Here is a 14,668-nt window from a genome sequence, read left to right as displayed (position 1 = left end):
GCAAGTCAACATCCTACGTCACCCTGTGTATATATGTATTTTTGGGAGCTGCGGAATTTGTGCACTAATAGAAAACAACAGTTGAAAGGAAGAATCTGTGAGACTCTGTTTGCATGACTATTTGTATCTTTATGCACTGCAATTCAGATAAGTTTTACTGTTTACTAGGAATGCAAAATCAAACACTAGCTCCTAGAAAGGCCAGCATTTAAATAAATGGAAGGTTCTTAAAACAAATGTAGCTTTGTAGCGTATCTAGCGTAACATCTGCATCAATCTCTAAATTGTTTATTTTTGGCACGTCAAATGTGGTTTGGACACGATGGATGAATTTAATTTTGGAGCAAGGCCAAACAATTTAGCATGAACGTGCCATTTTGATAAAGCTTGGAGTAGCAGCTAGGAACTGCTCTGGTTTCTTCCCTTTCCTGAGGAGTGGAATCCAGATATATCCTGTTGGTTATTTTAACTGAGTACTTAACTTAACTTGCCAATTAGGCATTGACTAATTGTGCTGGAACCAATTATTAGTGCTGGAACCAACTACGTTCTAACAACTTAAAGTGGCATCCTGCAACTATTTAGTGAGGCTGTATTTTCACGTGCAAGATTATTCAAATGCATTTAGAGTTTATGTCTAAATCAGCAGATATAATCTATAATTATTAGAGCAGGAGTATCTGACATAGATACATAGTAAAGAATGCACTTAATCATAAAACTTACAGTACGAAGATGACCTTAGGCCAAAAATACAAATTTTACTGAAGGTAACTACATTGCTGAGGTGTTATCAGGCTGTATTCAGAGAAGAATACAAACTTAGGTCTCGCTTGTGCATTAGCGGGAAGACACTTTTCATGAAGATACAAAATTCTGTGTAATAAAACTGTGCTCATCCAAATCTTTTCAGTATGAATAATTATAGCTTGACGTGCCTTCAAACCTATTTGGGAAGAAGTAACTTTGGTTCATGTATTAAAACTACAAGGCCAGATACTTTAAAAAAAAAAAAAAAAGAAGGGTCTAAGAACTCACAAACTGTTTTAGGACCGACTTGCTCAGACATTCATCAGCAACATTGAGCTTGTCTCTCCTATTGCAATATTGTTCCATTTCCCAGAGCTTAGAACAGAAGTTATTTCTTTAAGGAACCGTTCATATGTTACAGATACTTCACTGATCTTTAGGGAACTTTAAAATTTACTTCAACAGAGGATTTGACTCCTGGAGAATAAAATTAGAAAAAAGGCTGAAACTTAATAAACTAAGCCTGTTGACAGGAGTAAAAGAAAAAAAGACTACTCTAACCATAGAATGCCTGTAAGTAGAAGAATACATAATAGAAAACGAGCTTGCATCAGGCACACGTTTGTCTTCACACAGGGTTTATCTTCCCCACAGAAGTATTTCTTGCAATCAGGACCTAGGTTTGAATGCCAAAATAGACTAGCCTAGTTCCAAACGACAAAGCTGTCAAGCCTTCTTCAGAGTCCTCCCTAGTACTGAGCTTTACTACATAAATCAGTGGGACGTCTGAGCGTATCCCACAGCTGCCTGTGGTACAGCATGGCAAACTGCTGGAGGAATGTTCCCAGTGCACCGAGGAAGAAGCTGTCTACATCCAAGCACGCTTCTGCAATTACGGGAGGACAAAGGAGCACACATAGTCACCTGATCTGGCGTTTCTGCAGTGCGAAGACCACAGAGTTAATAAACCAAAAGCAATTTAAACATGAGTTTAAATCCAGCTTGTCGTGGTTTAACCTCAGTCGGCAACTAAGCACCATGCAGCCACTCGCTCACTCCCCCCGACCTGGTGGGATGGGGGAGAGAATCGGAAGAGCACAAGTGAGAAAAACTCGTGGGTTGAGATAAAAACAGTTTAATAATTGAAATAAAATAATAATAATAATAATATGATGATAATAATAATACACAAAGCAAGTGATACACAGTACAACTGCTCACCACCCGCTGACCGATGCCCAGCCAGTCCCCGAGCAGCGGCCCCCCCGGCCAGCTTTCCCCAGTTTATGTACTGAGCGTGACGTCACATGGTATGGAATGTCCCTTTGGCCAGTTTGGCTGTGCCCCCTCCCAGCTTCTTGTGCACCTCCAGCCTTCTCAGTCAGTAGAGCATGGGAAACTAAAAAGTCCTTGGCTAGTGTAAGCATTACCTAGCAACAACTAAAACATGGGTGCGTTATCAACTTTGTTCTCATCCTAAATCCAAAACACAGCACTGTACCAGCTACTAGGAAGGAAATTAACTCTATCCCTGCCGAAACCAAGACACAGCTTTAAGCAGTATCAGTTTAGGCCAAGGGAACCATGGAACTGTTATGTTCCTGTCTGCAGATGTAACCAAACAGCAAGTGTGGTGAAACCTGAATGCAAGTCATGTTATGTGAAGCACCTGAGATGTCTAAATTAAGGGTGTAATGTCCCTTGGGAAATCCGGATTTGGGATTAACTGTTCTCTGCCAGTGTCTCTCTTCCTTGATTTTAGAGTGACAGTATTCCTAACTTCAACCTGACAGCTAAGTTTCTGAACTGAATCTGTGCTTGGTTAAAGGTTTTACAGAATCTGTGGACATCCCACAAGTTTATTTAAACTTGTTTAGTATGACCAGTACAGCTTTTAGATACCTTTAGATAAGGTAGTCTTATATACTTAGAAATATTTATATTCTTTTTATGGCTAAAAAATAACTACAAAAATGACCTACACTACCACAACACGTATTTACAATTATGTAAATTGTTCACAAAGTAGATTGGACTGGCCAATTGGACTCATTGCAGAGGCTAAGTAAATTGGACTCAGCAACATGAGTCTGCATTTTTAATTAAATGAGTCAAATTCTATGTACAGAGGACTTAAATGAATATTCCACAAGCATTGCCTGTAGCAGATATGATTAAATAAGAATTTTCAGTTACATCCACGTAAACCCCTTCCATTTACATTGAGAGCAGCTGTCCTCAACAGTTTTATTAACCCAAACTTACCTTGGCCTACAGTAAAGGTGTGCATATCCTTTTTAAATATAATCTCATTTTATCATCTAAGAGATGATAAAATTTTAGGTAGTATCTTCAGTGGATGACTTCCACTCCTGTGATTTTATCAGAGTATTAAAGATAAATTTTAAAATTTGTAGAAGAGAGTTCTCCGCTTATATTCTAGATGGTCTCAGAGAGTACAGACAGGTAGTTGTAACTGCTCAGATCCCCACCTTCCTATATTTTCCTCCATGTCATAAGTTGGTTCAGAAGTTTTAAATACTTCTCAGTCTATGCTGTTGCCATTACGTTGACTTCAAACACACTGTCTCACCAAACTCCCCAATCCTTTGCCTTGCCTGCATGGTGACAGTTTGTTTCTAGATTGAAGAGACAAGGCAAGGAAACCCAGACAGGGAAAAGCGGCAGGAGACACAAAAGATTCTTTGATATTTAGCCCATGGGAGGCCATCACTGCTCACGTACGTGAGCTAAAATATCTAAAAAATAAAACATCAAATTAATTTAGTGATTTATTTCTAATCTGTCTTTGAACTATTTATCATTATGACAGTCAGGAGCTGAGGCAGCAGGATAAAATGAAAGAAACAGAAGCTAAAATTAAGATACTAGGGTATCCTTTGACGTAGAGTAGCCAAATGGATTGGGCTGGATTCCTTTTCATCTCTTTGTTAAAGAATCACAAGCTAATATTGATGAAATCAGATTCACTTAATCTCTTTTGGCATAGATTATCATGCAAGGCAGTTCTTTTTTAGATGTTACCAGTTTTAGAGTCCTGTAAGTTTTTTCGTTTAACAATAAATGTAACAGTGAAATATCATTATACGGTTCATTCCACATGTGTAAGTGGGCATGGACATTAAACAAAGACTATGTATCAGAGTGAGTTAAGGATTTGATCTTACTTTTCTGATGTAGCCAAGGGGTATGCTTTTGATGCCTAAGAAATACATAATCAAGCCATAATTTCCCCCTCTCTCCCCATATTTCAGTAGTATTTACCTTCTTTTCTCTGAAGTTAAAATATTTATTAAAATGTCTTCATAACTTTGAGACAGTTGAGAAGTGCCTTTAACAATGATTTACTGAAAATCTATCAACATTAAGAAGAACACCACAACACAGGAAAAAATGAAAATAAAAGAAATACACTTCACTATTAAAATAATACAATGAGAAACCCCCCTGAAAATAGCTTCATCAACTTAATTTCTAATTAAGTAACACTGAAAACAAAAAGAAGTCACTATGGTTAACTTAAAAACTGAGACATTTTTAAACATCTTCAATAATCCTTATCTAGAAATGAATTTTTTAATTCCTTTTCTTACTGTTTCTCCTGAAATAAACTTTCTCCTACAGGACTGATACCAGTTCTATTAATGACCTTGCCCTCTGCTTTCAGATTTGCTTTCTTAGCACAGGGTCATTCTCTCTCCTGTTGCCTGTGGGATACCACTACTGTATAACTCCACTCTAGGCTCCGCTGTAAAAAATGGATGAAAGAGAACTAGAAAGTTAGTGCAAGTAAAATGCTTCTGTCTTTCTGCAGATCATGGGGAGTTTTGGCAAGTTACTTAGAGTGAAATTTTGGCTTCACTGAAGTCAGTGTATGCTTTTCTACAAACTTCAGCTGGGCCAGAATTTCACACCTGGTTTCTATGACCTCTCTTTAGTTGCTGTTGCTGTGAACTAGGAGTACCAGAGACTTCAATCAAGCCAGGATTTCACTCTAAACAGAACACATTACCAACGCTTCCTGTCATCCTCAGGGAGAAGACAATTAAGAAATAAATATACCAGAATGATAGTACTTGCCAGAAAGGCTTTTGTGGATCCTAGGTTGTGCTGTATTTACTGGTAGCAGCGTAACTTGAACAACAAAGACGACAAAATTTTGTGACCCAGAGACTGGAAAAAAATATTATTTAGAAGCTGAGATTTCTCTAGCTTCTCATCTGGATTATAATAGAGTCCATAATGGTATGCTGCAGTTAATACAGGTTTTTGGGTTTTTTTAGTATGGTTGAGGTTCTTCCCTCTGTTTTGCTTTCTCATCCCTTTCCAGCCCTCACTGTGTGTAGATTCCTTATTCTCCTCTCCTGCAGTGGTTGCTGGAGTTCCTGATCTGGGACGTCCAGACCACTGGTGATCTAGTCAGCTACCTACAGATTAAATGACATCTTTTTCCAGCTGTAACGGAAAGATAGCTAAATGACATGAAAAAACAAATGAATAAGAGTAAACACTTGCCCTTTTTTTCAGCACGTTTTTAATGATGCTTTGTTATTGCCACTGTGTTTTAAAGGCCATGATCTCTGCACCCGACTGCATGTCAACCAAGTTCTTGAAGTGGAGCTACCTGCACGTTACTCTGGAATTTAGCAAATTAAAAGATTTGTCATATCTAAAAGTAGACTTTGTAGAAGCTTTAACAAAGTAACTCTTTACATAGAAGTAGCTCAGCTCTATTAGGTGAAACAGTTTAAATAAAAAGGTTTGAAAACATATCTACTCATCGTCCATTGTACCTTTGCAAGGTAAGTCTTTTCCACCCCATTCTCCTGAAAATCTTGCAGCTTTCAGTTGCTACATATGTTTCAGAGTCCATCAGGTCTCTCCAAAAGTCTTTCCTAACTGTCATCACTGAAACTTGGGCTAGGAGCTTATCTTTGCTGCAAGAAGCCTTCCTTGATTATAGCTTCATGCTTCTTGTTTTCCTCTCCCTGATCCAGCCTGATACTGTTGAAGCTTCTCACAGAATGGCTGAGGTTGGCAGGGACCTCTGGCCATCATCTGGTCCACCCCCTCTGCTCAAACAGGGCCACCTAGAGCCAGTTGCCCAGGACCATGTCCAGAGGAGACATTTTCCATCTAGGCACATTAAACTACTTCCAGAGAAGATTCTGTTCTCCCTCAGGGGAGAGCAGAGGGCCCCGTCTTGGCGGGTTCTTTCCTTCCCAATGTTGTAATACCTGTCACAACTATTTTGCCTGATTTCTTTCATAATTTAGACCATAAAATGATATTCAGTCATTTCTGACAAATTCCTAATTTATAGGCGAGCTATACCTCTTCTTTTGGAAAAATATATGTTCTAGTTTTAAATATATGAAATTATATTCTACCACATACCTAGGCTAATAGTTGCATGTAACCATATTTATGTGATTATATTTTTTTTCCATGTGCCTTGTTTTTCTCAATTTATCTAGCTTCAGGCTTCAGCCTTTGGATTATGATATGCCTTTATCTCTAAATATCCTTATGATATCAGAAGTCTTATTTCCGTGTACAAACTTAGGCTATCCTCAGCTCTTCTCCTGAGTAACAAAGATGGATCGAGGAGCTTTTGTTTTGTCTTATCTTTTTTCACTACAAAGCAGTGTGGTTTTGTGGTGGGTTTTTTGTTCGTTTTGAGGTTTTTTTTCTCCAACCATTCCTGCTCACTGACATCAATTAGAAAGCAGAATGCTTGGATAGCAGAAGCTAACATAATGACTAGTTATGCCATCACTACCATATAAAGTAGTAACACAGCTACATTACTGCTACTTAGTATTTCTTTCTGTTAAGCCCCATCTTTTTTAAGCCATCACAGTGTGCATGAAGCTATTGCTACCTCTCTTAAAGCATTACAGTTTTCCAAAATGCCGTATACCGCTCAGTAAGCTTAGCCCTGTAGTATTTGCTCCTGCAAGTGTAACCTTGCATTTGATTTCACTGCATCACCTTTTTCCTGGACAATCTACTTCACCTTACAAAAATGGACATATAATTATTTCCTACTCAATCATTTTCATGTCAACAGCAAGCTATTCACAATGTTTTCTAGCCGAGGAAAGCAAAGCCCCGTGCTCAGTTTAATGAAGTTTATCTAGAGGTAATGTGATAGTTTTGCAGCAAGCCAGCTGAGCAATCTCCAAATCTTAAGGGAATGTTCTAAGTACATGTAAGAACATATTTTTCTGAAAATTGGAAAACTGGAATGGGAAAAGTAGGACTGAAACAAGTTTTCAAGTTGCTTAGCAATGCCTCACCTAGCTTGTAACTGCTTGTATTTCAAAAACTACTTGATCAGTCATTAGTATCATTCAGACCTGCTCTCTCTCATAAAGGAGGTGTACCAAGGCTATGCTTGCAGACCTACTTTATCTACAGAAACAGTCCGATTCTAACAGCAGTCACATGGAGGCCCTCAAAAACCAGTATCGCTATATCTATAGAGTCCCTGTTGTGAAGGAGAAAATAGCTAGTAACAACAAAAATTAATGCTTTAGATTTAAAAGTCTATCCTATGGATGTCAGGTGTGTTTAAAGAAAGTGCTCATATTTTCAACGCATTGGTGTAGCAGACCATTTGTTCAAATGATGCCAAAAGTCAGCAAAACTAAAACCCAAACAGAATAAAACCTGTCTAATATCATCTACAACGGCTAGGGCTTCAAAGGTGATCAGTGTAAAACTGCACCTGAGCAAAGATGATGGTGAACGTAATAGCAATCATAATATAAGTGCTCGTACATTAGAAAATGTTTTTAAAAAAGCTATAAAATGCTAGAAAATACCACATACTGAGCATGCTATTTAAAAATGTGTAAAAATAAAACTGAACTAATTTCTGAAAGATTAGCAAGTGTAAGTTGATGCTGTAGAAAACAAGGTAAAACCTACATACCTGCTAGATAACCAGTAATATTACAGAGTCCACACAGTGGAGACTATGCCCAAACACGACAAAGTAGAACTGATACATAGTATAACAAACAAACTGAAAATAAACAACTGATGAAACCAGGTAAGGGAGGGAGCAATTTAAGCAACATCTACAACAGAATTACTTTACCAGTGTAATATGGTATGCTACCAAAATAGCAGTGTAGCTGCAGCAAGTCAGGTCTTGAAAGCTTCCAAGGAGGGAGGCTACAACCTCTCCAGGCAACCTGCTCCACTGCTTGACTGTCCTCACGGTGAAGAGGTTTCTCCTCATATCCAGTCAGAACCTCTCTCATTTCCGCTTGTGCCCGCTGTCATCCTCCTATCATGTACTTCCGAACAGCTCAGCTTCACCTTTCTTGATGACCTCCTCCTATGTGTTGCTATTAGGTGTCCTGAAGACTCCTCTTCTCCGTGCTGATCAAAGACCAGTTCCACGCTATAAAATACCCTCCTGTAATAACAAGTATACTGACACAGAAAGTAAATTCTTTGCAGACTGTATTTGCTCTACATCTTTTATGTAGTCAACACAGAACTAACAATAATTTGGCTATCAACTCATCTGGGTACATAGTTTCAACTCTTCTTCATACCAGATTCCCACCAGAGTTTTTCTTCTCCTTCTCCGAGTGACTGAAAACATACTTTGTGAAATGTGTTGATGTCCTTTGCCTCTACAAACAGGTATGACCTGTGCACCTGATTCTTTTGTGCACTGCCTCTTTCCTCTGGTTAAAACTTCGGAGACATTGAGTGCATTATAGCAAACAGTTACCTTAAATAGAGCAAAATTTCTTGTGGTCCTTTTTTTTCTTTGGTGACCATAAGAAAGCAAATGATAACACAGTGAAGAAACAGGAGTGGAAAGTTTATTTTTAATATAAAAGCAAACATACACAGAAAATAAATACAAGTACATAATTATTTAAGTGAATACCTACCTTACATTATTTTACATAAAATCTGCACATTTCTAGTATTTTGCACTGAAAAATGCTATCTGTATCACTTTTTAGTAAACGTTAGAAAGGAACTCAAGATTTAATAATCCAAAACAGTAGAACTTGTTTTGCATTTGCTTATTAGACAAAACATTAAATTACTAGCACGTGCTGTATTACTGTGTTGAAGACCGTGTGAGGTAAGAAGCAAAAAACCAATTTCACTCCAGAAGACGTTTTAATCAAATTAAAACACAATGTAAAATATAAGAAATAATAAAAGAAGATGAGAACTACACTAATATGTACTGTTTCTATAAAAGGGAGATATAAATCAGATGTAAAAAATTTCAGAAATCATCACTTTCACGGCCATTAGCTGGTCACATGGCACTTTAGATATTAACCCAAAAATTAGTAGTAATGGGTATTTTAAGACATGAATGGAGGCTCTGTGGACTGGCTTATGAAGGTTATTCCATATTTGAATAGGCTGTGTCAAAAAGGGGGACAGATTCTGGTAAATGAACTGAGCACTTCAACGACAAAACAAAATGGTTGCTGGAATAAAGGAATGAGAACAGACACTGAGGTCTGTCAGTACATAGAAGAGAGACAGGATTGTACAAACTCTAACTAGCTTGTCTGTCATGCAACAAGTAAGAGACCAACAGAGACTGGAGGATGAAGGTGAAAAGATCAACATGACCGGATTTAATATGATTTTCCATCTCTTTTTGAATTACAAAGTTCATCAGAGTTCAGAATGGCAATGCTACGGTTGCAAATATGGGAAATAATGTTTTAGATAAGTTAGTGATACAATAATAGAAAAGGATTCATTCTTGAATATGTAATAGTGAAGAAATCGCAAAATTTAGGTATGGTCTAGTTGTGCATATCTACAGAAATGGAAATTTTTATGATGGCATTGAATTATAGGCTTGAATGCTTTGGAAAGCAATGGTGCCATCAATAGTGACAAAGCTTGACAGACAAAGATTAAGGTTTGAATCAACCCATTTTAGTTTTGAAAAACTGATTTACTTTAAAGTTGATATATACTTAACTAAAAAATCACTCATATATTACAAACCAACTCCTGAAGTTCTTGCTGTGCTAAAACTTCTGTGGAAATGAGAAATTTCTCCAAGTAAGGACTTGAAGATTTGGCTTCTACTGAGATCTCTGGCAAACCTCCTATTGACTGCGTCAGGCATGGAAATGATTTTGGAGAACTACACTATGGGAGCCCTCTGGTGAGTGAAAGAGGAAAATGCCCCCGAAATGCCAACCACCAGGAAAGACGACTCCTGCCACTTAAACTGGATTTTTACATCTAAGATTGCAGTGTTTTGTAATTATTAATTAATCAAAATTTATTTATTTGAATCACCTATTACAAAATGATGAGTTTTGACATCAGTCCTCCTCTATAATTACCCTCCGTGCTTTTCTTCCCACTACTCTAATGGTTATTCAGCTGCAACCCAAAGAGAAAAGCAGTTCACTCGCAGAAAATAAATGAAACAGGAAGAATATGTTAAACTAAATCCTTGTCAACAACATAGAAGAAAAAGTGTTATCATGTATCCATCTCTGCTGTTTCTATTACTGGAGACAGGGAACATTAAGTCTTAGTAGTAGCTTGAAGCCCTAGCATTCCTTTGGGTCTTGTAAAATAAACATTATACACACCAAAACTTTCAATACTGAATAAAGGCTCTGAGATTGCTCCTCACTATGTACATACACAGGCCTGGCTCTGCACGGTTCGCGTATACTCTGTCTTTCAACTCTGTATGTTTAAAAATTTTTGTCTCAGGATACAGGCAAAGAGATCAGTATTTGGTTGTATTCACTGACAGCCAAGTGACACGTGATCCACATAGTTAAAGATCATACATTTAAGAAAGGCTAGAAATAGCAGCAAGTAAAATAATTTGCTCTTCTGCGAAGTCAAAACTACAGATGTAACTGCTGCTAATGCCACTACTGATCAAAAAGGCCTAAATGATAAAACTTCAAAGTCAGCAGCCATAATCTCATGCCATTCCTCCTCTGTGACATTGCTTTGTGTTACTGCCCTACTATTCAATTCCTGGTGCAACTGCTGAGAATAATGATTTCCTTTGCATTCTCCAAAATGTTATCTTCTATCTAAATACAGTTGCCATGTGAATGGCATTAATTACCAACTCGTTCAGGTAGGAAGTGACTCCTGGGACCTTTCTTGTCCAACCTCCTGCTCAAAGCAGGGTCACGATGAATCCAGACCAGATTGCTCAAGGTTTTATCATTCAAGTCGTGTAAACCTCCAAGAATGGAGGTTACAAAACCTATCTGGGCTATCTGCTCCACTGCTTAATTATCCTTACACTTTTTTTTGTTCTTCCATATATCCAGTCAGATCCTCCTATTTCAATTTATGTCTGCTGCCTCTCTTCCTACCATGCACCCATGTTAGGGCCCCCAAAGCTGTCTCTTCCCCAGGCTGAACAAGCCCAGCTTCCTCACCTCTCCTCACAAAGCAAGTGCTCCAGACCCAGCCATCCTGGTGACCCTTCCCTGAACTCACTCCAGTTTACCAATGTATTTCTTGAGCTGAGGAAATTAGATTCATCAACTCTTTCTTTTCACACAGAAGCATTAAGCCTACCTTTTTTCTCATTTTAAAACAAAAGGAAACTTCTGTGCTCCTGGGTGTGGGTTTAAGGCCTATTTTGTTGGTTAGAGATGAGGCTCAACTGTTCACTATAATATAAAATCACCTCTCCTGTGCAGCTAGACAGCCCTTAATGTCCAGGATTCTTTATGCAGTCCATATGCTAGGTTTAAATAACATAAATGGCTTTGAATCAGTCTTCTGAGCCAGAAGAAATTCACCTTTATCATGAAGATTACCCTCTAACTGTATCAAATGATCAAAAACCTAGCCTTTGTTGACGTCCCAAGAACAGGTATACTGAGCTGGACTAACTGAAAGACAGTAACTGGAATGATTGAAAGACTGTGCAGCTTCCTATATTGACCTTTCAGTGCCAACAGCAAACCCTTTGGAAAACAGGGAAAGCTGAAGAAGCTTCCCCTGCAAATCCTGCCCGTTTCTGGCACTCTCCTCCTTAGGGACCTTCTGAGCTGGAGGCTGCTTCTCTATCAGAGTGCTTAATACTGCTTGACAGACCTCTCATCCATGAATTTCTCTATTAATTTTTAACATATGCATACTCTTGGTATTCAAATCATCCTAAGGTAAGGATATCTATTTTTTAAATTGTATGAAGCAGTCCCTTTGTTAATCTATTTCGTGCCCAATTTTCTTGATACGAGCACGACTAATTGTTCTCTATTCACTGTTCCTCGTGCCAGTCAGAAATATTAAAATTCTATCATTTCTCCTTGAGTAGCACCTTTTCCAAGGTGGCGATTCCAAATTATTTACTTTTTTCCATGCACAGAAGCTATTCCTTACTTTGTTCATGCTCGTCCTCCTCTAAACTGTCTCAAATTCTGTATCTCTTTTTAACATGGATGTCAAAACAGCTCACTGTTCATGAAGTGTAATGACAATTTGGTTGTCTATCCCCTTCCTATTACTATCATTATTTGCCTTTTTGACTACCTCTGAAGATTTTGTCAAAAGCTAAACTTAGTGGCAGCTTTGCCATTAAATTCAGGGGGTCAGAATTTAATCTATTGTTTTGCTTACTCTCCATCTAGTTTCCTCAGTCCATCCTGGGAAAATCTCCAAACATGTTCCTTCCAAGTTTATGCCTTGGTTGCAGTTTGCCCATGTTCAGAAGACCAAAAGTATCTCTAATAATTTAGGACAAATATGCAGAAAACAGTACTTTGGATGTTCTAATATGATCAAGCACTCAGTTCATTATTTGGCTGGTACCATGAGAAAAATACTGGGGAAATCTCTTTTTATTCTGACTGAAAACATCAGGCAGAAAGTTTCAGGGGAATACAGCAGTTCGCACTCATTTTTGTTGTGGGAATGTTCACACATTTCTATTGTGGAAGTTCACGTTGTTTTCATTCTTATCAGCCCATACAGAACTGTAATTTACATACAGAACAGCTTTTAATTATTGTTTTTTTGGAAAAAACAGTTTAGAAGTAAATTGACCTTGAAGGCTCCTAATCACTTTTACAGCCCTCATTAAAGAAAACGTTACTGACCTACACTCTCTATCTCCTGGAGAAATTAATCACCTCTTCTGCCCTCAGACTCCTTTTTTAAAATTCTGTTTTTGTTGAAGTAAACAAACTGAGGAACAGAACAGAAAAGAACCTCCATAAACACTATTACGCAGTTGTTAGTAATGTATTAAAAGAACAATCACTCTAAATTCTTCCATAGATTAATTCTAAATTTCTAACTCAACTATTTATTTTTATTTAGCATGTTGCAACCTTTTAAAAGATGATCTCTGTTCCAAATCAAAAAACAACAACAAAAAAAAACCCTGTTCCCCTACTTCAATACTACCACAGCAATAAAAGACACACACATCTTAATGCACAGATTAGCTATTCCTCTCCACCTAGTGACAGTTCTATTCTTTCCAGTTTACTAGTCCCAAACTATGCCAGGTTTTTCTTTGCATGTTAGAAACTCCATGTTCTAGGGACTGGGCTTTGCCTAGGACAATGATCCACTTTAAGTACATCAATTGTTATGTATATCGATTACACAGTTTGATTTATATAAATTATGTTGTGGAATTTATTATTAAAAATATTAAGAATGACATGATAAATAGACACAAAAAGTGATTTGACAAATTGATGGCACAGAAAGCCTATCTTTAGCCTCCAAGAATGACTTGGGTTCCCTGAAGAACAGCCTACCAGTGCTGATGGGTATGCTGGGAGGAATACCACTGTGTGCTTATCTGCTTCATATATGCTTCCCCTATATTCCATCAAATATTAAGAAAACCTTTTTCCCAACCCAATGGGACCATTTGTTTTTCCTTAGTGTGACATCATTACTTCTTCTGAAAACTGTTCTCTTCCCTACGCTTACCCAAAATAAGAACTGAGCTAACTTAAACCAAGTTAAGGTCAAACTGGAATTTTCATGAGGTTCATAAAACTATGTTTTGTCCCTATTCTTCATGTAAATGTTGAGCCACTGATGCAACAGTACAAACTACTGATATTGAATAAGGTTTAAAGGGAAAATGAGGTTTATTTTGGTGAAACGGAATGGTAGACTGCACTAAAGCCAAGCACTCTGAAGAGATGAGCATGATTGAGGAGCTTGAAACAAGGTAACATTTTAGGATAAGGAAACAACACAAGGAGCAAAGATGTAAAGGACACATCATGATGTTCTCTATTAGCCTAGCAATAAATAACGTCCAAGTTAATTTTGTGAATGCCTTCTAAAATATTTGTTAATTATCATGCAGACTGACAGATTCCAATTTTGTCCTTTTGGGGTTTTTTGGCTACGCATGATACAGTGGAAACTCTTATTCATAGAATGAAAATTAACTCTTAATAGTGTTTAAGAAGAAAACCAAAGCTGTGCTACTGGTTAAATAAGGCTAAGTAAGCACTGAAGTACAGTGGTGGAAGGAAAGATGCCTGCATTGAATTAATACAGTATGACAAACCAAACTCAGAAACCTAGTTTGGTCTGCAGTAATGGTAAATCAACTACAGCATTAAATGAAACAGAAGACATTTCAAGAAGCTACAGACAATTTTCTTCATACAAGTTTAAGAACTTTCAAAAAAACCCAAATTAGTTATTATTGCCAATGGTTAATTGCGTGTACTTGCACAGTACCAGGTCCAGTGCATTCTGTGCCATAGGGCTTACAGGTTTTAATGGATTCTAAGCCACATAACACAAAGAATAATGACACCTCCAAGTACAAGACCATGACATGTTCTGTCAAATACTGCTAAACCCAGTTTCACTACCTTTTCTGCTAACCTGGGGAAAAAAAAAT

This window comes from Aptenodytes patagonicus, chromosome 3 (assembly GCF_965638725.1).
Source record: "Aptenodytes patagonicus chromosome 3, bAptPat1.pri.cur, whole genome shotgun sequence".
Classification (NCBI taxonomy): Eukaryota; Metazoa; Chordata; class Aves; order Sphenisciformes; family Spheniscidae; genus Aptenodytes; species Aptenodytes patagonicus.
This window is presented reverse-complemented; position numbering follows the sequence as displayed.